Source organism: Bufo gargarizans, chromosome 3, assembly GCF_014858855.1.
Source record: "Bufo gargarizans isolate SCDJY-AF-19 chromosome 3, ASM1485885v1, whole genome shotgun sequence".
NCBI lineage: Eukaryota > Metazoa > Chordata > Amphibia > Anura > Bufonidae > Bufo > Bufo gargarizans.
This window is the reverse complement of record NC_058082.1, coordinates 348,832,997-348,858,510: the sequence shown is the minus strand read 5'-3', so window position 1 is coordinate 348,858,510 and position 25,514 is coordinate 348,832,997.

Genomic DNA, 25,514 nt, shown 5'->3' with positions numbered 1-25,514 from the left:
CGCTTCCTGGTGTCGGTCTCCGACCGCTCTCCATGCTTCCGGCGGTGGGCGGGAGGAACACACCTCTGCGACTTCTCCATCCTGGGGGGGGGGGTTTCGTGGGGGGAGGCTGGTTGCCCGGTTCTCCGCTCCTTCTGCCAAGAAGACGGCGCACAGAGGCGTGCCTTCCGGCGCACGGAGGCGTGCCTTCCGGCGCAGGCAGTGACGTCACTCACCCCCTGGCCGGGCTCCCTGGCTGCGGTGTCGGCTTGCGTTCCACATGGAGCACAAGCTCACAGGCAGCCAGGCCTGATAGGGGAAAGGGGGTAGAAGAGGTTAGGATCTCCCGGTTGCTGCACGGTCCTGGCCCCGCCCTGGGCATGAGTCTACCAGTCTGACCATCCCTGTTAAAAAAAAATAAAAAAATTCTAAACCCGCAATATCAGTAAAAGAGAAAAAAAACACGCAATATAAAAAAAAAAAACGCTATATCAGAAAAATACAAAAACAAAACACAATATCAGTAAAAAAAATAACCCCCCTCCCCCCCGGCGTCACCACATTGGGGTACACTATCTTTTATGGAAAATTTCAGCCCGCACAACCCCTAGCAGGTGCAGATTGCTGTGGCGAAATAAAGATATAAATGTAAAAACACAAAATGCAATCGCACACTGCAACCAGCACTCTGCCCTGCCTTTATGCTGGATGTTGAATAAGGCATTGGTGTACATTTTGGCCAAAGCGTAATAAGCCACTCACCACGTCAAGGTCGCCTTCATGAGTGGTCCCTAACACTAGTTCCTACCTTTTATGGGCCATGACAGCCACATAAAGTCCAGGGAGCGCAGGTACAGCATGCACGCCAAGCACACTCTGCTTTTAACCCCGTCCGGTGCCATTACAGCTTTCATCGGATCCAGGGATGCAAGTACTCACATGCATGCTGAGCCCACTTTATACTCACCTGCTAGGGGTTGTGCGGGCTGAAATTTTCCATATTTTTCTCTTTGTAGTACGTATTGGAGGCGTGGCGATCTCCAAGCAGTCAAGCACACCTGTCCAGTTAATCTGCCCCCCTGGAGGCTGGTTTTAAAGTCAGTATAAAACTGAGTCTGCTTATACAGCACCTACCAGTAGCCATTAGGCTCCAGGAGAAGTATAAAGTGGGCTCAGCATGCATGTGAGTACTTGCATCCCTGGATCCGATGAAAGCTGTAATGGCAACGGACGGGGTTAAAAGCAGAGTGTGCTTGGCGTGCATGCTGTACCTGCGCTCCCTGGACTTTATGTGGCTGTCATGGCCCATAAAAGGTAGGAACTAGTGTTAGGGACCACTCATGAAGGCGACCTTGACGTGGTGAGTGGCTTATTACGCTTTGGCCAAAATGTACACCAATGCCTTAGTCAACATCCAGCATAAAGGCAGGGCAGAGTGCTGGTTGCAGTGTGCGATTGCATTTTGTGTTTTTACATTTATATCTTTATTTCGCCACAGCAATCTGCACCTGCTAGGGGTTGTGCGGGCTGAAATTTTCCATATTTTTCTCTTTGTAGTACGTATTGGAGGCGTGGCGATCTCCAAGCAGTCAAGCACACCTGTCCAGTTAATCTGCCCCCCTGGAGGCTGGTTTTAAAGTCAGTATAAAACTGAGTCTGCTTATACAGCACCTACCAGTAGCCATTAGGCTCCAGGAGAAGTATAAAGTGGGCTCAGCATGCATGTGAGTACTTGCATCCCTGTATCCGATGAAAGCTGTAATGGCACCGGACGGGGTTAAAAGCAGAATGTGCTTGGCGTGCATGCTGTACCTGCGCTCCCTGGACTTTATGTGGCTGTCATGGCCCATAAAAGGTAGGAACTAGTGTTAGGGACCACTCATGAAGGCGACCTTGACGTGGTGAGTGGCTTATTACGCTTTGGCCAAAATGTACACCAATGCCTTATTCAACATCCAGCATAAAGGCAGGGCAGAGTGCTGGTTGCAGTGTGCGATTGCATTTTGTGTTTTTACACCATCTTTTAACCTACAAGGATGAGTATCCTATGCAGGACTAGCTCGGCTTCCCTCGCGCCTCTGGCACCTGGTCACGCCCAGGGTTGTCTGGTCTTCCTGGTTCACCCAGGCCACCGTTGTCTTCATGTCACTGGGCTTATTTTGTCTCCAGGGTACAGTCGGGTGTCTGGTCACGGTTTTGGTTTCGCCACATTATCTTCCCTGGTTCGCCTGAGTTTTTCTAAGGGGCCATCCTTCGGCTGCTCCCCTGGTCATTCTTTGCTTTCCATGGCTTCAAGGTTTTCCATGTCATACCACCGCCCTTCGCAGGCCGCTGATACCCGCAGCCTCTATCTTATGGCTACGCGCCTTCTCTTCTGTCAACCGCCTGGTACGCTCCGGTCAAGTATCCGGTGCGATGCGCTCGGATGGTTACTTGGCCTAGGGGTGCGCCCCATCCTGGCCAGTTCGCCTGGTTCCCACAGGTTTGAGGTAACCCGTTTCCTCTGCAATTTCAAATTTTTCGTCTGTTACTTTATTTTGAGGGGTTTGTTCCTATTTCTCCGTTCCTATTGGTCCTTTTCAGGTAAGTTCGCACTGACTCCGCCGGTCAGATCATGTTCACGCTTTTAATTGTGCCGTCATCTGTCCGGCTAGGTCAGGTTCTACTGAGCCATCTACGGATTCTATTTCGGTACGTGTTTCTCTATCATACACCAATCCGAATACCATTCCGTCATCACCCTCTCGTTTTTTTGTTTTTTTTTCTTCTTCTTTATTTGTCATGCCTTTTATTTTTTAGCTGCTCTGCCATGTCTCGTGCCTCGGATATGGAGGACGGCCTGTCCGTCTCCGGCTCGATCATGGACCCCATCATCCCTTTGGAGCTGGACCATTCCAAAGCTGTTGGCTGAGCTGAACCGAAGAGGCATTCCGCACCCGGCCACTGCAAGGAAGCCAGGGCTGTACAAACTGCTCATGACCAGCCCCAGAACTTCGGCGGTGCAGCAGGAGGCGTCATCCATCCAGTTGTCTCTGGTGCAGCTACAGTCGACCCTAAATTCTTTGGTCGACTCGGTAGCAGACGTTTGGGCAAGGGTTTCCGAGCTGGAATCCCGGCCACCCATGGCACCCCCGGCTCCCGTCCCGCTGATGGCTCCATCTACATCGGGTTGGCTGGCTACAGGTACGCCAAGGCCCATTCCCCAGGTGTCCCCCTCTCACTTCATTCCCGACAACCTCAAAAGAGACATTCTGGCAGGGAAGGATGTCAATCTGGCGTCAATCCTCATTGCCGCTCAAGATGTACCCGAGAATAGGGTTGTGACGAACTGCGACCGCCGTGGCCACAATACGTCACAAAACCGTCACAGCGCCCCTAGTGGTCAATCCGCAAACAGGCCTCCCGGCCACTTTCAGCACACCAACAGTCTAACTTGAGTCCGTACAGTCGATTTATTATATATCTATATACAATACAAATTATCACGATGCACAGTAATTATTAACACAATAATCAAGGAAATTATAGTCCAATAAACAAAAGGGAGAAAAGAAAGAAAATACTTAGTTTCCGCAGAAAAGATGTCTGTTGGTGAAATAGTCCGTTGCAGGGATAAAGTCCAAGAAGCCTTTGTCCAGTGTAATATGCCTTCAGTCCACAGGTTCTCTGGCTGAGGTTCTGTTCAGGTGTTGTTAAAAGTGGAGAACTCCTTTAGCAGATTCTAGGTCTTTGTTATAAAGGGTCCCAGAATCAAGGCGGGGAATTGAGAGTCCGCCTGCTGGGCAGGCTGTATCCCTGAGATGAATGTCAGTTCTGAAATATGGCATGTGCCATATCGCGGGATGTCTCCGCTGTACACAAGTAACAAGCACATATTCACATTCCCCACAAAATATGGAGTTCAGGGATACCAAATATTACCATTATAACTGGTTCTATGATGGGGTAACACCATAACTTTACCTGGGCACATCTTAGAGTTATGTTTGCCCTATGTAAACATCCAGTGAATTCTGAGTGACACGATGATGTAGTTTTTATGTCCGTAAGATGCATGGGCTCTCTTAAAAGGGTAAAAATCATATCTCAGATTCATGTTGCAATCTGGGAAACCTTGGTGCCGGCCTGTCTGCAGCAAGCTAGCTTACAGACCCTTATGGCAGCGACACCAAATGGCTCCCCCCAGGTGCAGTCTTCACACCTAGCTGTGATATCTCTTCAGACAGGGAAGTTCTTTTGTCAACCTGAGAAGCCAGCTGTAATTGCGTTATCTGCTGGGCATCTATTGACTGACTTGAACAAAAGGACTATGTTGTTCTCTGGGTACAACAGAAGGACAGAAGGAGACGCTCTGAATAATCAAATTGTAGGTTCTGGGGCCTAGGGAAATAATTATTGTTTAATAGACCTACTGATCAATAAGGCAGAGTAATATTGATAATATTGGGAGGACAGTTCAATATTCTCGCGGATCATCCGTGACATGGGTCATCAACTGTGGCGATGTGTCAGTGGTCCTCCGGGCCAAGGACTCGCGGCTCAACCGCAAGTTGACAATCCCAGAGTTTGTCTTGGCTTTCAGCCTCTACAGAGACATCATCTGCACCGCACAGCCGGAGAGGAGAGAGGAGCTGGACAGCTACTTGTAACTGGTCACTGACCTGGGGCACAAGTATGGTGGGTCGGCCCTCTACGACTACCACCGTTCCTTTTCGGCTAAGGCGGCGGCAGCGTTGGCACAATTCCAGTATGTCACCAGCTGGTCTTTGATTGACACAGAGCTCATCTGTCGTCACTTCGCTGGCCTCAGGGCACCCAACTGTGCGACGTGTCAGTCAATCTTCCACTCTTCTGAATGGTGCCCTAATAACGCCCACCCGTCTCAGGACAGGGCCCTCCCGGGAACCTCCGGGTCTTTTCCGTCTAACCCCTCCACTGACAAACTGGGCAGACCCATTGTCTACTTGGGGAAAAGCCAGGTCTGCAACAATTTCAACTCAGAGGGGTGCTCTTATGCCAGCTGCATATCGCTCCACGTCTGCTCCCTGTGCTTCAGGGCCCACCCACGGTCCGCCTGCCCCAAAAAGTCTGCTAAAGGGTCCTGACTAGCCGACATCAACGTGGACCTCTTGGCAGCACTCCTTCAGGATCACCACGATCAGGATTTTGTGACGTTCCTGTTGGCGGGCTTCCGCCAGGGGTTCCACACAGGGCTCATCACGCTGCCACAAGTTCCCTAAGAAGGCAGGAATCTGCTGTCCGCCACCCTGGACCCTCCAGCAACTAGCGAGTTGCTCCAGCCGGAGGTGGCTAAAGGGTTTCTCATAGGCCCGTTCCCGCGCATCCCGTTTTCTTCTTGGCGAATCAACCCCATCGGCTTAGTGGCGAAGAAAAACACCAATAAAAAAAGGTTGATTTATGATCTGTCCGCCCCTCATATTTCCGGAATCCCTAGCCTTAATTCCTTGATTCCCTCAGAGGAATTTGCCATGCGTTACTCCTCGATGGATGACGCAATTCAGGCCATCTTATTGCATGGTAGGGGTGCTTGGTTGGCAAAGGTGGACATCGCCGATGCGTTTAAGCTCCTTCCCATCCAACCACAGTTGTGGCAGTTCTACGGCATCGAGTGGGCCGGGCAGTATTTTTTCACCAACAGGCTCACGTTTGGATCCAAGAGTAGCCCCTAGTTATTCGACCAACTGGCCAAGGCGCTACATTGGATCTTGGTCCATCACGGGAGCCTCCGGTCAGTCATCCACTACCTCGATGACTTTCTAGTCGTCGAGGATCCGCAGGGCGGGTCTGGCATTCTCACCGTCCTCCTGGAGATGTTCGCCAGTCTGGCTGTTCCGGACGCGGAGTCAAAGACTGAGGGTCCCGCCACGAGGGTCTCGTTCCTGGGCATCGTCCTGGATTCGGTTCTATTGCAGGCCAACCTCCCAGAAGAGAAACTCGCTCAGTGTCAGGAGGTCATTTCCTATGCGGCTTCCATGGGGTGCCTCACTCGAGTGCAATCTCTTCTGGGTCGAGTTGCAATCTCTTCTGGGGCGGCTAAATTTTGCCTCTAGGATTATGGCCAGGGGAGGACTTTCGTGTCGAGGCTGCTCCAGCTTCTTCCCTCGGCACCTGAGCAGGACAGCGTCATCCGGTTGGACGGCCAGGCCATGGCAGACCTGGCCATGTGGGAGTTGTTCCTGTCCCGATGGAACGGCATCTCCTTTTTTGTGTCGCCTTGGTCTCCCTCCTGCCCGACTATTTTTTCGGACGCTGCTGCATCTTGCGGCTACGCGGCCATTTGGAGTCCCGTTGGCTAGCGGACCGTTGGCCCACTGCTATCCTAGAGGAGGCCGAGTCCATCTGCACCTCCTCCCTGTTGGAGTTGTACCCCATTGTTGCAGCGGCCCAGGCATGGGGTCACCTCTGGGCTAACTTGCCGGTGATGTTTGTGACAGACAACCAGGCCTTGGTCGACATCTTAGCCAATGGCATGGCCAAGTCCCCCAAAATCCTGGCACTATTACGCCAGCTGGTTTGGCTGGCCCTGTCACACAACTTCCATGTGCATTGTAGCCACATTCCGGGTGAGCAAAATGTGGCAGCTGACGCGCTATCCCGGTTTAATTTCTCACTCTTTTTTCACGTCATGCCAGAGGCCGAGCCGCTCAGATATCCCACCCCGGCTTTCAGTTCCCTGACAATGGACTAGGCACGCTCGTATCTTCGGCAAGAGACCTGGCACAGCAGTCCCTCGCCCCCAATACGGCCAGGAACTATCTTTCAGGCCTGAGAACTTTCCAGGAGTTTTCGCATCTGCACCCGCAGGCTGGCCTGGCGGACATTCCTTACATGATGGCCTTCATTGCCCACTGTCACCACCAGTTACACCTCTCCTACAACACCATTAAGTTGTACCTGGCGGGCGTCCAACACCACACTATGCTCCGCAACCCAGGGGGCGGGTCCATTTTTTCTGCGCACGCAAGCAAGGCCACCTTGCGAGGGGTCCAGAAGGGTAGGTCCAATCCCCCATCCCGCAGACAGGGCGTCACTGGGGAGATGTTCCGGAGATTGTCTTCAGCCCTGGATGGTGCTCCTTTTGGGCCCTTCTCCAGCTTGGTTTTTAAAGCTGCCATGTATTTGGGCTTTTACGGCTTCCTTAGGCCAGGTGAGTTCACTTGCAGTATGGCAGGACAGTGAAGTCTGCACAGAGAACAGCTGGTGCGGAATCTAGACCATTACACGTTGAAGTTAATTTCTACCAAGACTAGTCAACCAGGCCCCCCGGTGGAGGTTCAGTTTTTCCCGACTGGTAATAAATGGTGCCCGGTACAGGTGTTTGGCCAGCTCATGCTCGCCCTCCAGGATGCTCCACCTCACAGCCCTCTACTACCACATCTCGATGGCGCTCTCACCGCGGCGCAGTTCATCAGCCACATCCGCACAGGTTGCTGCTGGCTTGGGGTTTGACCCTGGCGCTATATCCGGCCATTCCTTCCGCATTGGAGCGGCTTCCGCGGCTTCCCGGCAGGGGGTCCCCGCCCATGTCAACCGAAAGATGGGAAGGTGGCGTTCGTCTTGCTTCACCAGATACATACCTAACCCACAGGTGGAGATTTCGCAGGCGTTTCGGTCATTGGTGTTATAAGGTAATAAAGTCTTGCACCTTAATTATGTTGATGTCATTTTTGCCCCCTTTTAGGCTGCTCTCGTACCCGGCTCCAGGCACACACCAGCCGGTTTAGGTTCCAGGCAGGCGCGCTGCCTAAGTTCGTTTTTAGCCATGACCACAAATATATATAATGTCTAATAATTGGTGCCACTTCTTGGTTTATACAGATCACTTTACTGCAGTTAACTCATTCTAATCCTGCCTGTAATAATAGGGAGATATCACCTCTGTGTATAGATAAGACAGGATTCCCCATTCACAATAAGTGATTGTCAAACCTTCTCTATTTTCTCCTTGTACAATGATCTCTGAACAGGTCACAGAACATGCCTAAAAACTCTCCCATAGAAGTCAATGAGGTCCCCTTCTGTCCATTGTGTCTATGGCCGTGGGGCTGCTGTAAAGCAATTATCTTAATGCTTTCTAAATGCTGTTAAGAACAGCTCAAGCAAGGTGGCAGCCCCTATAATCACTTTCAGGAAATAGAATAACCAAATCTACAATCAGAAAATAAAAACAGGTTAGAAAAAAGGATATGTGTTACTGTCTGGTTTTAACTGGCAGATAAAATTTATTTAAGGTAAAATTTTATAGCCATTATAGCACTTACTAAAGCGCAATTTGAGCCATGGTATAAATTGAACCTGTCATATTGAATATGTGCTCCGATCTGTTGGAAGTAGTATTAGTAGTAGTAGTTTGAGGGCAAAAGTTTCTGATTAATATATAGATTTATTTTAATAAGTAATATTTTCATTTCAATTCCTGCTTATTCTAGACTTTGAAGTCCAGAGGGAGGTCCTACTCAGTGAGTAGCAGTCTTCCATGTATGACTATGCAATATTGAGACCACCTACTGGACTCCTAAACCCAAAATGGTGAAAAATAAAAATGCCTTTTAAGATCAGAATAGGATCCTCTGGTAGGTCCACTCTTGGAAGCCATAGTGCAGGGGTGGCCAACCTTACATACACAAAGAGCCCAAAAAAGTATATGACTACCAGAAGCCACAAGCTATACATTTACACACGAGTCACTGTATTTTTCGCCCTACAAGATGCACCTAGGTTTTAACAAGAATTGTTAAATAATTAAGAAAAATAAGATTAAAAAAATATTTTTTATCTGATCTGAGGTCTGCTAAAAATATTTTTTCTTATTTTTCATTAGCAGAGAAAAAAAGAAAAATTTTTTTTTTCATAAGACCCCATATCAGACTCCTAAATCAGATCCCCGTTCCTCATCTGACCTACAATAAGATCCCCAAACCTCATCAGGCCTCCAAATCAGACTCCCAATGCTCAGATCCGACAACACAAATCAGACTCCCAGTGTCAGACCCTCAGTACTTAGATCTCCCCCCTTCTCAGATTTTACCCCCCATGCTCAGACCTGACCAACCCATGCTCAAACAAGCCCCCCATGCTCAGATCTGCCCCCCATGCTCAAATCTGAACCCTCATGCTCAGATCTTCCCCTCATGCTCAGATCAGACCCCCCATTGCACAGATCAGGATCCCCCCATGCTCAGATCAGACCCCCATTGCCCAGATCAGGACCCCCCCATGCTCAGATCAGAACCTCCCATGCTAAGATCAGACCCCATGCTCAGCTCTATCATTTAAAAAAATCTCTTCCCTCTCCTGATCAGGCACTAGGCTCCTGCTCAGGCACCTGCTACTCTGCAGGTCTGACACGCTCTCCACTGTGACCTGATGAGCACAACGTCAGTTCATAGTGCGTGTCTCCACGTACTAGGTTCTCGCACTGTGTGCATCAGGACGTAGTGAAGAGTGAGCTGGAGTTGCAAAGTAGTAACAGTGCCCGATCAGGAAAAGAGATCTGAGCATAGGGTGGAGAGTGAGCCAGCCTTACTGCTTCCTGGCTCCACAGCTAGAGCCTCACTTGAAGAAGCAAAGAGCCACAGGTTGGCCACCCCTGCCATAGTGGGCCCCAAATGTCTAGGAGCAAAAAACAATATGGAGTTGCTTTTGGAGTAAATCACTTGCCACTAGGATCTATTTATATGATTCAAAACCTATTAGATTTTATTGCTGATAATAGGTCTGGCTTGAGAATTATTTCTTCTGGTGGGCCCATGGAACCCCAGTCTAACATTGCCTGCTGCCCCTACCTGCTCCCACTTTATTCATATCCAAGGTACTACTGTAATATATGCTGTGTACGGTATGCACTATATGAGAAGATTACCTGTATAATCTTGTTTTACTATTTGTGTGTTATTTTACACATTGAATACCATTACTGCTTGATCTTCTAAATGGAACTGTTGTTTATAAGTAGGGCTGGGTGTTCTGTCTTCATACACGGTAATACAGTCTGACATTCAGCATAAACCATTCCTGCCTGCCAAATAAGAGGACTGTTCTTTGTAGTCTAACTTGTTTATTGGTCAACAAGTCGTACATATGTGATTGATTGATTATATACGATTAATTGATTGTATACAATAGATTGGTAAAACTACAAGAATACAAATAGCATATATAAGTATAAAGCATAGGATAGCATGTACTATTACATTTACATTAACAATGAAAGCACATGGTAAAATGGCTGCCTATACATAGGATTGTATACCTATCTAACAGTTATAACTCTCTGAGTAACAATTAGTAGTGTTGATCACGAATATTCGAATTGCAAATTTTTATCGCGAATATTGGCACTTCGAGAATTCGTGAATATTTAGAATATAGTGATATATATTCGTAATTTCGAATATTCGAGAATTCATGAATATTTAGAAAATAGTGATATATAGTCGTAATTTCGAATATTCGAGATTTTTTTAAATCAGTACACATGATCCCTCCCTGCTTCTAGCAATATTTTTGACTTTAGGAGTAGTGTTGATATTCGGGTGCTAGACTGAGCACCCGAGTATAATGGAAGTCAATGGGAGAACCCGAGCATTAAACCAGGTACCCATTCTCTGAAGAGGTAAGGGTGCCCGGTTCATAAGAAAATGTCAGAAATTGTTGGTAACACCACCAAAATGGTTCTGTAACAGCATGAGGAGGATGTATGGATGCATCTTGGACTCGCTGGTCGCTGCTGGAAACTATGTTTTCCGAATAGCACACCACTTTTACATAATGACAATAATACGCACAAAACCAAGGGAAAAAAAATCTATTTTAGACGAAAAATCGATAGAAAACATTCTTTCCTGAATATTTACTTGTATATAAAGTGCAAGTGCTGCCAAAAATGACAAGGAAGAGGCACTCCGATACACCCTTAGTTTCGCATAAAGGAGGGCATTATACACACCCTTTAAAATGATGATTGATGGCCTGCTGGTGACCCTCAAAAACATTAGGAGCAAGGGCCTGCTGATCTGACCATCTAAAACATTTTGGGCGACGATCCATTCGGATGTCTGGCCTATCAACTTTCGATGTAATTGTCAGCTCAAAACCATTGTAAACTACGGGTAATAGGGGAATCAGTATTTGATTCCGGAGAGGGAGCCTGAGAAATGGCTACCACATCCAAGGAAGGCAAGTGGGTGGCGAGCAAATCACACACTCCTGACTCGTGGAGGTAGTATCGATAAATAACAATACAGGACTCTTAATATGCCCTGTTATTGGAATGAGTTATAAAAAAATTACAGGAGATTATTATTTTGGATGATGAAACGTTATACAGGAGAGGCCCTGCTGCTGCTTTGTTGACTCTAGATAACTTCTGCCTGATCGCACGTCCCTTTGACGTCCACGATCCATGTGGATAGCTTCCCGATCAACCTTCGATGTAACAGTCAGCTCAAAACCATTGTAACTACAGGTAACGGGGAATCAATGTTTGATTCCGGAGACTGAGCGGCTATGGCTACCACATCCAAGTAAGACAGCATGCTGGTGAGCTGAGGTGGAACTGAAAAACCCAACTTGATTTTCATGGCTGCATTAATCTGCAGGTGACCATCATGCAGCTCTACAGATTTGTTTCCATCTGCATCTTTCTCAGCAATCTATGGCCTTAGTCTTTTATCCAGACTCATCCAGTCATTGTGCCACTATGTGGCCTCCTTATGCTGCCATCTCCACACCATGTCACCTTGCCACTCATTTTTATCACCATGCTGCTGCTGATGCTGTTTGAAAGGCCTTAAACTAATCACCAGCCCCACAATTTAATTAGGGTTTTGGAATCGATAAACCCAATTTGCTTTTGTGGGCTGTATCAGTGGCATAGCTAGAAATGACTGGGCCCCAGAGCAAATTTTTGAATGGGGCTCCATCCCACAGTAATTTTTTAGCGACCCCTTCCTTTCATGCCGCCCCCATTCCTGTGGCTGGTAAAGATCGCTCTCTCAGACCAGGGTCAGCAGATGTTCCATCCGTTTTATACACTGTCTATACTGTCACTGTATCTAATTTCATTGTGTAATACTGTTGAGGAGGCCCTGAACAAATCCTTTATTCTTCCTCCTCCTGGATGGGCCCCTTCTAGGCCAGGCCCCTAAAGCTCCAGCTTCCTATGCTTCGTCTATAGCTGCGCCCCTGGTTTGCATTAATCTGCAGGTGACCGTTATACAGCTCCACAGATTTGTTTCCATCTGCATCTATCTAAAGAATCTGTGGCCTTAGTCTTTTATCCAGACTCTGTAATTGTGCCACAATGTGGCCTCCTCATGCTGGCATCTCCACAGTATGTCACCTTGCCACCCATTTTTATCACCATGCTGCTGCTGATACTGCTTAAAAGGCCTTAAACTGATCACCAGGCCCACAATCTAATTAAGGTTTTACGCACGTAAAAAATCGATTTTATAGGAAAAATTGATTGAAAACATTCTTTCCTTTATATTTACCTGTATATAAAGTGCAAGTGCTGCCAAAAATTACAAGGAAGAGGCACTCCGATACAACCTGTATATCACATAAAGGAGAGCCTCATTCACATTGAGTTGCGGGCCTGCAGGTGAGCTGACCCTGTAAAAGATTTGAGCTGCGGGCCTGCAGGTGAGCTGATTCTGTAAAAGATTTGATTTGCAGGCCTGCAGGTGATCTGACTCTGTAAAAGATTTGAGTTGCGGGCCTGCAGGTGAGCGGATCCTGTAAAAAATTATATGTGAGGGCCTGCAGGTGAGCGGACCCTGGAAAAAATTATATGTGAGGGCCTGCTGGTGAGTGGACCCTCTAAAAAACTTTATGTGAGGGCCTGCTGGCGAGCAGACCCTCTAAAAAATTATATTCGAAGGCTATATATGTGAGGGCATTATTTGTGACGAATAAGAAATGCATGTTGATATGACGAAGGAGGAGGATGAGAAATGGAAGATTCAACCATATACCCTGGTTTGTGGTGGAAGGGGTGCATGGGAATACAATCTATTAACTACATTAAAAACAACACATGTAAAGTGCCTTTATGTTCATCAGCATTCCTCTGGTGGAGTCGAGAAGTCATGGTCAATCCAGGCCTTGTTCATTTTTATATGTGTAAACCTGTCAGCATTTTCAGTTGACAGGCGGATACGCTTATCTGTTATAATGCCACCAGCAGCACTAAATACACGCTCAGACAAAACGCTGGCGGCAGGACAGGCCAGCACCTCCAAGGCGTAGAGCGCCAGTTCGTGCCACGTGTCCAGCTTGGACACCCAGTAGTCACTGTATATAATTTCATTGTGTAATGACAAAATCCTTTAGTCCTCTTTCTGGGTCAGGGCCCCAAAGATCTGCATTAATCTGCAGGTGACCGTCATACAGTTCCACAGATTTGTTTCCATCTGCATCTTTCTAAATAATCTGTGGCCTTAGTCTTTTATCCAGACTCAGTCATTGTGCCACTATGTGGCCTCCTCATGCTGTAAGGCACTGAGGGATCATTGAAGATGCTGACACGGTCTGCTATGTACTCCTTCACCATCTTGCAAAATTTTTCTCTCCTTGTGGCAGTAGGCCGCACATCAGGGTGAGGGTGCTGGCGGGGTGTCATAAAACTGTCCCAGACTTTGGAGAGTGTTGCCCTGCCTCTTTTGGAACTTCTGTGTTTTCCCCTTGTCTCCCCTCCTCAGTTGGCCAAGGAAGTACGAACTCTGCCGCCAGCGTTGCCAGATTGAAAATTTTGGAGCAATTTTTCAACAAGGATCTTCTGTTATTGCACCATTTTGCTCATCCTCTCCACCAGAGGAATGAGAGATGAGAAGTTCTCTTTGCAGCGTGGATCGAGAAGGGTGAACAACCAGTAATCCATGTTGTTCAAAATGCGCATAACGCGCTGGTCGCTGGAAAGGCAGCCTAAAATGAAGTCAGCCATGTGTGCCAGAGTACCAACAGGCGAGACTTAACTGTCGTCCTCAGGAGGATCACTCCCAATCTTTTCATCCTCTTCCTCCTCTTCTGCCCACCTACGCAGAACAGATTAAATTAAACTTCCATGGGTACTACCCTCTCCTGCTCCTCCTCCTCTTCAGCCTCCAATTTGCGCTGAGAAGACAAACTGAGGGGGTTCTGGCTATGATCAACCTGTTTAATGTCTTCCCCTATTTCCACCTCTTCCACATGCAAAGCTTTGTCCTTAATTGTGAGCAGCGAGCGTTTGAGAAGACACATAAGTGGGATGGTGATGCTGATAATAGCGCTATCGCTCCATCACCATCTGTGTTGATTCCTCAAAGTTGCGTAAAACCTCACAGAGGTCAGACATCCATGCCCACTCGTCGCTTGTGAAAAGTGGAAGCTGACTGGAAAGGCGAGGACCATGTCGCAGCTGGTATTCCACAACTGCCCTCTGCTGCTCACAAAGCCTGGCCAACATGTAGAACTCGGTTTTCCAGACGTGCTCATGTCGCACAACAGCCGGTGAGCTGGCAATTTCAAGCACTGCTGCAGCGTTGACAGACCGGCTGAAGCTGTCGGTGACTTGCGGAAATGTGCACACATGCGACGCACCTTCACCAGTAGCTCAGGCAAATTGGGGTATGTTTTGAGAAACCGCTGAACCACAAGGTTGAATACGTGGGCAAGGCATGAGATGTGTCTAAGGTTGCCTAGCTCCAAAGCCGCCACTAAGACACAACGATGCCTGGTTCTAGGTTGAGTAGCGAGAGCCACAGGTCAGTCTGGTCTCTTATCCCCTGCCACAGCTCTGCGGGGTTGTGCTGTTTGTCACCTAGGCAGACCAGCTTCAGCACGGCCTGTTGCCGCTTCCCCACTGCAGTGCTACACTGCTTCCAGCTACCGACTGATGAATGACTAGTGCTACATGTGGATAATTCAGTGGTGGAAGTAGAGGCGGATGCAGAGGAGAAGTGGGGGTTGGAGCCACTAACGTAGGTGGTGGCGGAAACCCTGATGGAATTCGGGCACGCAATCCTTGACATCAGTATCACCTATGCCATTCCAGGGTATGAGTCGCTCCCGACCTCCACAACATTTACTCAGTGTGCCGTCAGGGAAATGTAGAGTCCCTGGACAAAAGCACTTGTCCATGTGTCCGTGGTTAAGTGGACCTTCCCAGTAACTGCGTTGGTCAGGGCACATGTGATGTTAAAGGACACATGTGTAAGGCTGAAGGGAATTGTGGAGTCCGCACACCTATAAGTAGTGGGTGCTCGCGGAGGACTTAAGTCACGTAATGTCACGACTGAGGGCGGGGAAAACCCTCAGCCGCGCGATGCCACGTGATGTTAGTCGCTGCTCGGCCAGGACAACAGAATAAGGGAGCAGGTCACCTCCTAACGCATCCCTAATCCAACCCTAACTCCTAGCTGCATGTGCCGACCTTGAAGGTAGGAGGGCCCATGCTCAGGAACCTCAGATCCCTATTCACCCTCCGCCGATCCCTGAACTAGGAGCTGGGTAGACCACCTGTTCCTCCTGGATGCGGAGAAACAGGAGTCTAAACTGGCCGAGCTGCAATGGGATATAACCATAAACAGACTATGGATGTGGCAGGAGAGTGAAAGACTTCCACCTCTACCTGCCACAGACACACTGACTGGATCCCTGGACACAAGTGCTGAAGTCCACACACAGACATAAAAGGACACAGCACACATAAACACACAGGGACCCAGAACCATAGCTGCAATAATAACAGACACCACATAGACATAAACTTAACATCACATAACAACATTTTGTATCACAATTTATGACCGCAAGGGTGGCCCTCACTGGCAGATGGTATATGGGACCAGGAGAGTGCCTCCAGCTTACTACAAGGCTGGAGTACCCCTCAGACATCAGGTCTTAACTGAGGCTTTATAGCCCATGTAGTCAAACCCACAATCAGACACAGCCAATGCACACACACTAGGAAGGAAGTTAACCCTTCCAACACCAGGGAAGGGAAGACATCAACTTAAAGGGGAAGTGCATACAACTCAAACCCTGTGCACACCAAACAGGGAATGTGCACACATATAAAGGCAGGTTGCCAGGTGCAAACGCATGCCTATTGCAGCAAGCTGCCTAGCACCGCTCAGGCTGCTCTGCTGCCACATAAATAATGTTGCCAGCGGCAACCACAGGTGAGGCAACATACTTTAGCCCTCACCTGTGATTGACAACAAAACCAAGACCGCAGGCAACTGCATTCGGTTACAGGAGTCACAACCATGACCATGGTCATGACACTCCCACCCCTCAAAGCCCCCCCCACCCAAAAAAAAAGGAAAACCAGAGAGGGACCCATACAAGGGGATAGGAAAAGGGGAATCAGAGTCATATTATGCGCGTCTCCCCAGGACTGCTGCCGGCCCCTGGAACAACACACAGGAACCAGGAGCCGACTGCCAGGCTCCGGAACAACACACAGGAACCGGAGACCAGCAAAGAAACAGGACAAAACGACAGGACTGGAGGCGCTGTTCCTGCGTCTCCCTGATTGAGATTTATAGCGTAAGGCCGGAAGTCATGTGATCAGCATGACCTCACTGGGGCCATGCGGGTCACATGATCGCAAGTGGCGTCATGCGAACCACATGATCGCAATGTTTGGAGTGTGCGTGCGCACTAGATTATATGGAGGAAGATAGGTAATGCGATGAATTGTAGATCGCTGTCAGGAATTGTGTGCTTGGATAGAAGATAACTCACTGCTAATCGGTATGCTGGTCGATTTAAAAAGAGGGCAAAAGGTCATAATAGATTTTATGTTGTAATAATAAGAAAGATGATAGTGGGGTATACAAGGTGATAGACTGATGAGATGGGCAATAAGCTAATAGAGAAATATATATAGATAATGAAGGGGACAAATATATACCAATATAAGCATATAGTAAAATTGTATATTAATAAACTTAAGTAGAAAATAAGATATAGAGAACAGAAAAGAAAAACGGGTATACATTTGTATTATATTATATTATAAGAAATAACACGGCGAAAAGGTCATATTAATTATTGAATTAGGTATTGTACATATACACTATATTCTAATAAATGATGAGAATAGGGAAAGGAGGGGAAAAGGGAAGGGCGTAAGGGGGGGGGAAACAGGGGCAAGGTGGGGAGGGGAGATGGCAGGGATAAGGGATGAGAGTAGGAAGGCATGGAAGGGGGGGGAGAAGGAGTTTTTTATCTCACCAACTTGTATATTGACTATGATTACTATCCAATTTAGAGAACCTGAAATAAAGGAAAAGTATATACATATCAGTAGGAGTAAAGCAATCAATGTAAATGATAAGAACATGTCAATCCACAGTGCTGTAAAAAGAATGGATATTTATAAATCACAATAAAAGTCACATTCACAGTTGAGGCCTCTCGGAAATAAAGTATCCAGTCGATGTATCCAAAAGGATTCACTCTGTTTCAATGTTTTGATTCTATTACCCCATCTTTGTGGGGTAGATACTTGCTCCAAAACCTGATAGCGTAGAGATGAGATATGTTGATTATGTTCCTTAAAATGTGTTGGAATTGGTAGAAAAAGTTGTTCGGTCCTGATGGTTGATTTGTGCTTAGAAATACGGTTTCTTATTTGTTGCGTGGTTTCGCCCACATAACAAAGTCCACACGGGCATTTAATTAGATATATCACAAATGAGTAGAGTTGAGCGAACACCTGGATGTTCGGGTTCGAGAAGTTCGGCCGAACATCCCGGAAATGTTCGGGTTCGGGATCCGAACCCGATCCGAACTTCGTCCCGAACCCGAACCCCATTGAAGTCAATGGGGACCCGAACTTTTCGGCACTAAAACGGCTGTAAAACAGCCCAGGAAAGGGCTAGAGGGCTGCAAAAGGCAGCAACATGTAGGTAAATCCCCTGCAAACAAATGTGGATAGGGAAATTAATTAAAATAAAAATTAAATAAATAAAAATTAACCAAAATCAATTGGAGAGAGGTTCCATAGCAGAGAATCTGGCTTCCCGTCACCCACCACTGGAACAGTCCATTCTCAGATATTTAGGCCCCGGCACCCAGGCAGAGGAGAGAGGTCCCGTAACAGACAATCTGGCTTCATGTCAGCAGAGAATCAGTCTTCATGTCATAGCAGAGAATCAGGCTTCACGTCACCCACCACTGTAAGAGTCCATTTTCATAAATTTAGGCCCAGCGCCCAGGCAGAGGAGAGAGGTCCCGTAACAGACAATCTGGCTTCATGTCAGCAGAGAATCAGTCTTCATATCATAGCAGAGAATCAGGCTTCACGTCACCCACCACTGTAACAGTCCATTTTCATAAATTTAGGCCCAGCACCCAGGCAGAGGAGAGAGGTCCCGTAACAGACAATCTGGCTTCATGTCAGGAGAGAATCAGTCTTCATGTCATAGCAGAGAATCAGGCTTCACGTCACCCACCACTGCAACAGTCCATTTTCATAAATTTAGGCCCAGCACCCAGGCAGAGGAGAGAGGTCCCGTAACAGACAATCTGGCTTCATGTCAGCAGAGAATTAGTCTGCATGTCATAGCAGAGAATCAGGCTTCACGTCAGCCACCAATGCAACAGTCCATTGTCAGATATTTAGGCCCAGCACCCAGGCAGAGGAGAGAGGTCCCGTAACAGAGGATCTGGCTTCATGTCACCAGAGAATCAGTCTGCATGTCATAGCAGAGAATCAGGCTTCACGTCACCCACCACTGCAACAGTCCATTTTCATAAATTTAGGCCCAGCACCCAGGCAGAGGAGAGAGGTCCCGTAACAGAGGATCTGGCTTCATGTCACCAGAGAATCAGTCTGCATGTCATAGCAGAGAATCAGGCTTCACGTCAGCCACCACTGCAACAATCCATTGGCATATATTTAGGCCTAGCACACAGGCAGAGGAGAGAGGTCCCGTAACAGACAATCTGGCTTCATGTCAGCAGAGAATCAGTCTTCATATCATAGCAGAGAATCAGGCTTCACGTCAGCCACCAATGCAACAGTCCATTGTCAGATATTTAGGCCCAGCACCCAGGCAGAGGAGAGAGGTCCCGTAACAGAGGATCTGGCTTCATGTCAGCAGAGAATCAGTCTTCATGTCATAGCAGAGAATCAGGCTTCACGTCACCCACCACTGTAAGAGTCCATTTTCATAAATTTAGGCCCAGCACCCAGGCAGAGGAGAGAGGTCCCGTAACAGACGATCTGGCTTCATGTCAGCAGAGAATCAGTCTGCATGTCATAGCAGAGAATGAGGCTTCACGTCACCCACCACTGCAACAGTCCATTTTCATAAATTTAGGCCCAGCACCCAGGCAGAGGAGAGAGGTCCCGTAACAGAGGATCTGGCTTCATGTCACCAGAGAATCAGTCTGCATGTCATAGCAGAGAATCAGGCTTCACGTCACCCACCACTGCAACAGTCCATTTTCATAAATTTAGGCCCAGCACCCAGGCAGAGGAGAGAGGTCCCGTAACAGAGGATCTGGCTTCATGTCACCAGAGAATCAGTCTGCATGTCATAGCAGAGAATCAGGCTTCACGTCAGCCACCACTGCAACAATCCATTGGCATATATTTAGGCCTAGCACACAGGCAGAGGAGAGAGGTCCCGTAACAGACAATCTGGCTTCATGTCAGCAGAGAATCAGTCTTCATATCATAGCAGAGAATCAGGCTTCACGTCAGCCACCAATGCAACAGTCCATTGTCAGATATTTAGGCCCAGCACCAAGGCAGAGGAGAGAGGTCCCGTAACAGAGGATCTGGCTTCATGTCAGCAGAGAATCAGTCTTCATGTCATAGCAGAGAATCAGGCTTCACGTCACCCACCACTGTAAGAGTCCATTTTCATAAATTTAGGCCCAGCACCCAGGCAGAGGAGAGAGGTCCCGTAACAGACGATCTGGCTTCATGTCAGCAGAGAATCAGTCTGCATGTCATAGCAGAGAATGAGGCTTCACGTCACCCACCACTGCAACAGTCCATTTTCATAAATTTAGGCCCAGCACCCAGGCAGAGGAGAGAGGTCCCGTAACAGAGGATCTGGCTTCATGTCACCAGAGAATCAGTCTGCATGTCATAGCAGAGAATCAGGCTTCACGTCACCCACCACTGCAACAGTCCATTTTCATAAATTTAGGCCCAGCACCCAGGCAGAGGAGAGAGGTCCCGTAACAGAGGATCTGGCTTCATGTCACCAGAGAATCAGTCTGCATGTCATAGCAGAGAATCAGGCTTCACGTCAGCCACCACTGCAACAATCCATTGGCATATATTTAGGCCTAGCACACAGGCAGAGGAGAGAGGTCCCGTAACAGACAATCTGGCTTCATGTCAGCAGAGAATCAGTCTTCATATCATAGCAGAGAATCAGGCTTCACGTCAGCCACCAATGCAACAGTCCATTGTCAGATATTTAGGCCCAGCACCCAGGCAGAGGAGAGAGGTCCCGTAACAGAGGATCTGGCTTCATGTCAGCAGAGAATCAGTCTTCATGTCATAGCAGAGAATCAGGCTTCACGTCACCCACCACTGTAAGAGTCCATTTTCATAAATTTAGGCCCAGCACCCAGGCAGAGGAGAGAGGTCCCGTAACAGACGATCTGGCTTCATGTCAGCAGAGAATCAGTCTGCATGTCATAGCAGAGAATGAGGCTTCACGTCACCCACCACTGCAACAGTCCATTTTCATAAATTTAGGCCCAGCACCCAGGCAGAGGAGAGAGGTCCCGTAACAGAGGATCTGGCTTCATGTCAGCAGAGAATCAGTCTTCATGTCATAGCAGAGAATCAGGCTTCACGTCACCCACCACTGTAAGAGTCCATTTTCATAAATTTAGGCCCAGCACCCAGGCAGAGGAGAGAGGTCCCGTAACAGACAATCTGGCTTCATGTCAGCAGAGAATTAGTCTGCATGTCATAGCAGAGAATCAGGCTTCACGTCAGCCACCACTGCAACAGTCCATTGTCATAAATTCAGGCCCAGCACCCAGGCAGAGGAGAGAGGTCCCGTAACAGACAATCTGGCTTCATGTCAGCAGAGAATCAGTCTGCATGTCATAGCAGAGAATGAGGCTTCACGTCACCCACCACTGCAACAGTCCATTTTCATAAATTTAGGCCCAGCACCCAGGCAGAGGAGAGAGGTCCCGTAACAGAGGATCTGGCTTCATGTCAGCAGAGAATCAGTCTGCATGTCATAGCAGAGAATCAGGCTTCACGTCAGCCACCACTGCAACAGTCCATTGTCATAAATTTAGGCCCAGCACCCAGGCAGAGGAGAGAGGTCCCGTAACAGACAATCTGGCTTCATGTCAGCAGAGAATTAGTCTGCATGTCATAGCAGAGAATCAGGCTTCACGTCAGCCACCACTGCAACAATCCATTGGCATATATTTAGGCCTAGCACACAGGCAGAGGAGAGAGGTCCCGTAACAGACAATCTGGCTTCATGTCAGCAGAGAATCAGTCTTCATATCATAGCAGAGAATCAGGCTTCACGTCAGCCACCAATGCAACAGTCCATTGTCAGATATTTAGGCCCAGCACCCAGGCAGAGGAGAGAGGTCCCGTAACAGACAATCTGGCTTCATGTCAGCAGAGAATCAGTCTGCATGTCATAGCAGAGAATGAGGCTTCACGTCACCCACCACTGCAACAGTCCATTTTCATAAATTTAGGCCCAGCACCCAGGCAGAGGAGAGAGGTCCCGTAACAGAGGATCTGGCTTCATGTCAGCAGAGAATCAGTCTGCATGTCATAGCAGAGAATCAGGCTTCACGTCAGCCACCACTGCAACAGTCCATTGTCATAAATTCAGGCCCAGCACCCAGGCAGAGGAGAGAGGTCCCGTAACAGACAATCTGGCTTCATGTCAGCAGAGAATCAGTCTGCATGTCATAGCAGAGAATGAGGCTTCACGTCACCCACCACTGCAACAGTCCATTTTCATAAATTTAGGCCCAGCACCCAGGCAGAGGAGAGAGGTCCCGTAACAGAGGATCTGGCTTCATGTCAGCAGAGAATCAGTCTGCATGTCATAGCAGAGAATCAGGCTTCACGTCAGCCACCACTGCAACAGTCCATTGTCATAAATTTAGGCCCAGCACCCAGGCAGAGGAGAGAGGTCCCGTAACAGACAATCTGGCTTCATGTCAGCAGAGAATTAGTCTGCATGTCATAGCAGAGAATCAGGCTTCACGTCAGCCACCACTGCAACAATCCATTGGCATATATTTAGGCCTAGCACACAGGCAGAGGAGAGAGGTCCCGTAACAGACAATCTGGCTTCATGTCAGCAGAGAATCAGTCTTCATATCATAGCAGAGAATCAGGCTTCACGTCAGCCACCAATGCAACAGTCCATTGTCAGATATTTAGGCCCAGCACCCAGGCAGAGGAGAGAGGTCCCGTAACAGACAATCTGGCTTCATGTCAGCAGAGAATCAGTCTGCATGTCATAGCAGAGAATGAGGCTTCACGTCACCCACCACTGCAACAGTCCATTTTCATAAATTTAGGCCCAGCACCCAGGCAGAGGAGAGAGGTCCCGCAACAGAGGATCTGGCTTCATGTCAGCAGAGAATCAGTCTGCATGTCATAGCAGAGAATCAGGCTTCACGTCAGCCACCACTGCAACAGTCCATTGTCATAAATTCAGGCCCAGCACCCAGGCAGAGGAGAGAGGTCCCGTAACAGACAATCTGGCTTCATGTCACCAGAGAATCAGTCTGCATGTCATAGCAGAGAATGAGGCTTCACGTCAGCCACCACTGCAACAATCCATTGGCATATATTTAGGCCTAGCACACAGGCAGAGGAGAGGTTCATTCAACTTTGGGTAGCCTTGCAATATAATGGTAAAATGAAAATAAAAATAGGATTGAATGAGGAAGTGCCCTGGAGTCCAATAATATATGGTTATGGGGAGGTAGTTAATGTCTAATCTGGACAAGGGACGGACAGGTCCTGTGGGATCCATGCCTGGTTCATTTTTATGAACGTCAGCTTGTCCACATTGGCTGTAGACAGGCGGCTGCGTTTGTCTGTAATGACGCCCCCTGCCGTGCTGAATACACGTTCAGACAAAACGCTGGCTGCCGGGCAGGCCAGCACCTCCAAGGCATAAAAGGCTAGCTCTGGCCACGTGGACAATTTAGAGACCCAGAAGTTGAATGGGGCCGAACCATCAGTCAGTACGTGGAGGGGTGTGCACACGTACTGTTCCACCATGTTAGTGAAATGTTGCCTCCTGCTAACACGTTGCGTATCAGGTGGTGGTGCAGTTAGCTGTGGCGTGTTGACAAAAGTTTTCCACATCTCTGCCATGCTAACCCTGCCCTCAGAGGAGCTGGCCGTGACACAGCTGCCTTGGCGACCTCTTGCTCCTCCTCTGCCTTGGCCTTGGGCTTCCACTTGTTCCCCTGTGACATTTGGGAATGCTCTCAGTAGCGCGTCTACCAACGTGCGCTTGTACTCGCGCATCTTCCTATCACGCTCCAGTGCAGGAAGTAAGGTGGGCACATTGTCTTTGTAGCGTGGATCCAGCAGGGTGGCAACCCAGTAGTCCGCACAGGTTAAAATGTGGGCAACTCTGCTGTCGTTGCGCAGGCACTGCAGCATGTAGTCGCTCATGTGTGCCAGGCTGCCCAGGGGTAAGGACAAGCTGTCCTCTGTGGGAGGCGTATCGTCATCGTCCTGCCTTTCCCCCCAGCCACGCACCAGTGATGGACCCGAGCTGCGTTGGGTGCCACCCCGCTGTGACCATGCTTCATCCTCATCCTCCTCCACCTCCTCCTCATCCTCGTCCTCCTCGTCCTCCAGTAGTGGGCCCTGGCTGGCCACATTTGTACCTGGCCTCTGCTGTTGCCAAAAACCTCCCTCTGAGTCACTTCGAAGAGACTGGCCTGAAAGTGCTAAAAATGACCCCTCTTCCTCCTCCTCCTCCTCCTCCTCCTGGGCCACCTCCTCTTCCATCATCGCCCTAAGTGTTTTCTCAAGGAGACATAGAAGTGGTATTGTAACGCTGATAACGGTGTCATCGCCACTGGCCATGTTGGTGGAGTACTCGAAACAGCGCAACAGGGCACACAGGTCTCGCATGGAGGCCCAGTCATTGGTGGTGAAGTGGTGCTGTTCTGTAGTGCGACTGACCCGTGCGTGCTGCAGCTGAAACTCCACTATGGCCTGCTGCTGCTCGCACAGTCTGTCCAGCATGTGCAAGGTGGAGTTCCACCTGGTGGGCACGTCGCATATGAGGCGGTGAGCGGGAAGGCCGAAGTTACGCTGTAGCGCAGACAGGCGAGCAGCGGCAGGATGTGAACGCCGGAAGCGCGAACAGACGGCCCGCACTTTATGCAGCAGCTCTGACATGTCGGGGTAGTTGTGAATGAACTTCTGCACCACCAAATTCAGCACATGCGCCAAGCAAGGGATGTGCGTCAAATTGGCTAGTCCCAGAGCTGCAACGAGATTTCGCCCATTATCACACACCACCAGGCCGGGCTTGAGGCTCACCGGCAGCAACCACTCGTCGGTCTGTTGTTCAATACCCCGCCACAACTCCTGTGCGGTGTGGGGCCTGTCCCCCAAACATATGAGTTTCAGAATGGCCTGCTGACGTTTACCCCGGGCTGTGCTGAAGTTGGTGGTGAAGGTGTGTGGCTGACTGGATGAGCAGGTGGAAGAAGAGGAGGAGGAAGCCGAGAAGGAGGAGGTGGCAACAGGAGGCAAAGAATGTTGCCCTGCGATCCTTGGCGGCGGAAGGACGTGCGCCAAACAGCTCTCCGCCTGGGGCCCAGCTGCCACTACATTTACCCAGTGTGCAGTTAGGGAGATATAGCGTCCCTGGCCGTGCTTACTGGTCCACGTATCTGTGGTTAGGTGGACCTTGCTACAGATGGCGTTGCGCAGTGCACACTTGATTTTATCGGATACTTGGTTGTGCAGGGAAGGCACGGCTCTCTTGGAGAAGTAGTGCCGGCTGGGAACAACATACTGTGGGACAGCAAGCGACATGAGCTGTTTGAAGCTGTCTGTGTCCACCAGCCTAAATGACAGCATTTCATAGGCCAGTAGTTTAGAAATGCTGGCATTCAGGGCCAGGGATCGAGGGTGGCTAGGTGGGAATTTACGCTTTCTATCAAATGTTTGTGAGATGGAGAGCTGAACGCTGGCGTGTGACATGGTTGAGACGCTTGGTGACGGAGGTGGTGGTGGTGGTGTTGGTGGTACATCCCCTGTTTGCTGGGCGGCAGGTGCCAACGTTCCTCCAGAGGCGGAGGAAGAGGCCGAGGCGGCAGCAGCAGAATAGGCCGAGGCGGCAGCAGCAGAAGAGGTAGCAGGGGGAGCCTGAGTGACTTCCTTGGTTTTAAGGTGTTTACTCCACTGCAGTTCATGCTTTGCATGCAGGTGCCTGGTCATGCAGGTTGTGCTCAGGTTCAGAACGTTAATGCCTCGCTTCAGGCTCTGATGGCACAGCGTGCAAACCACTCGG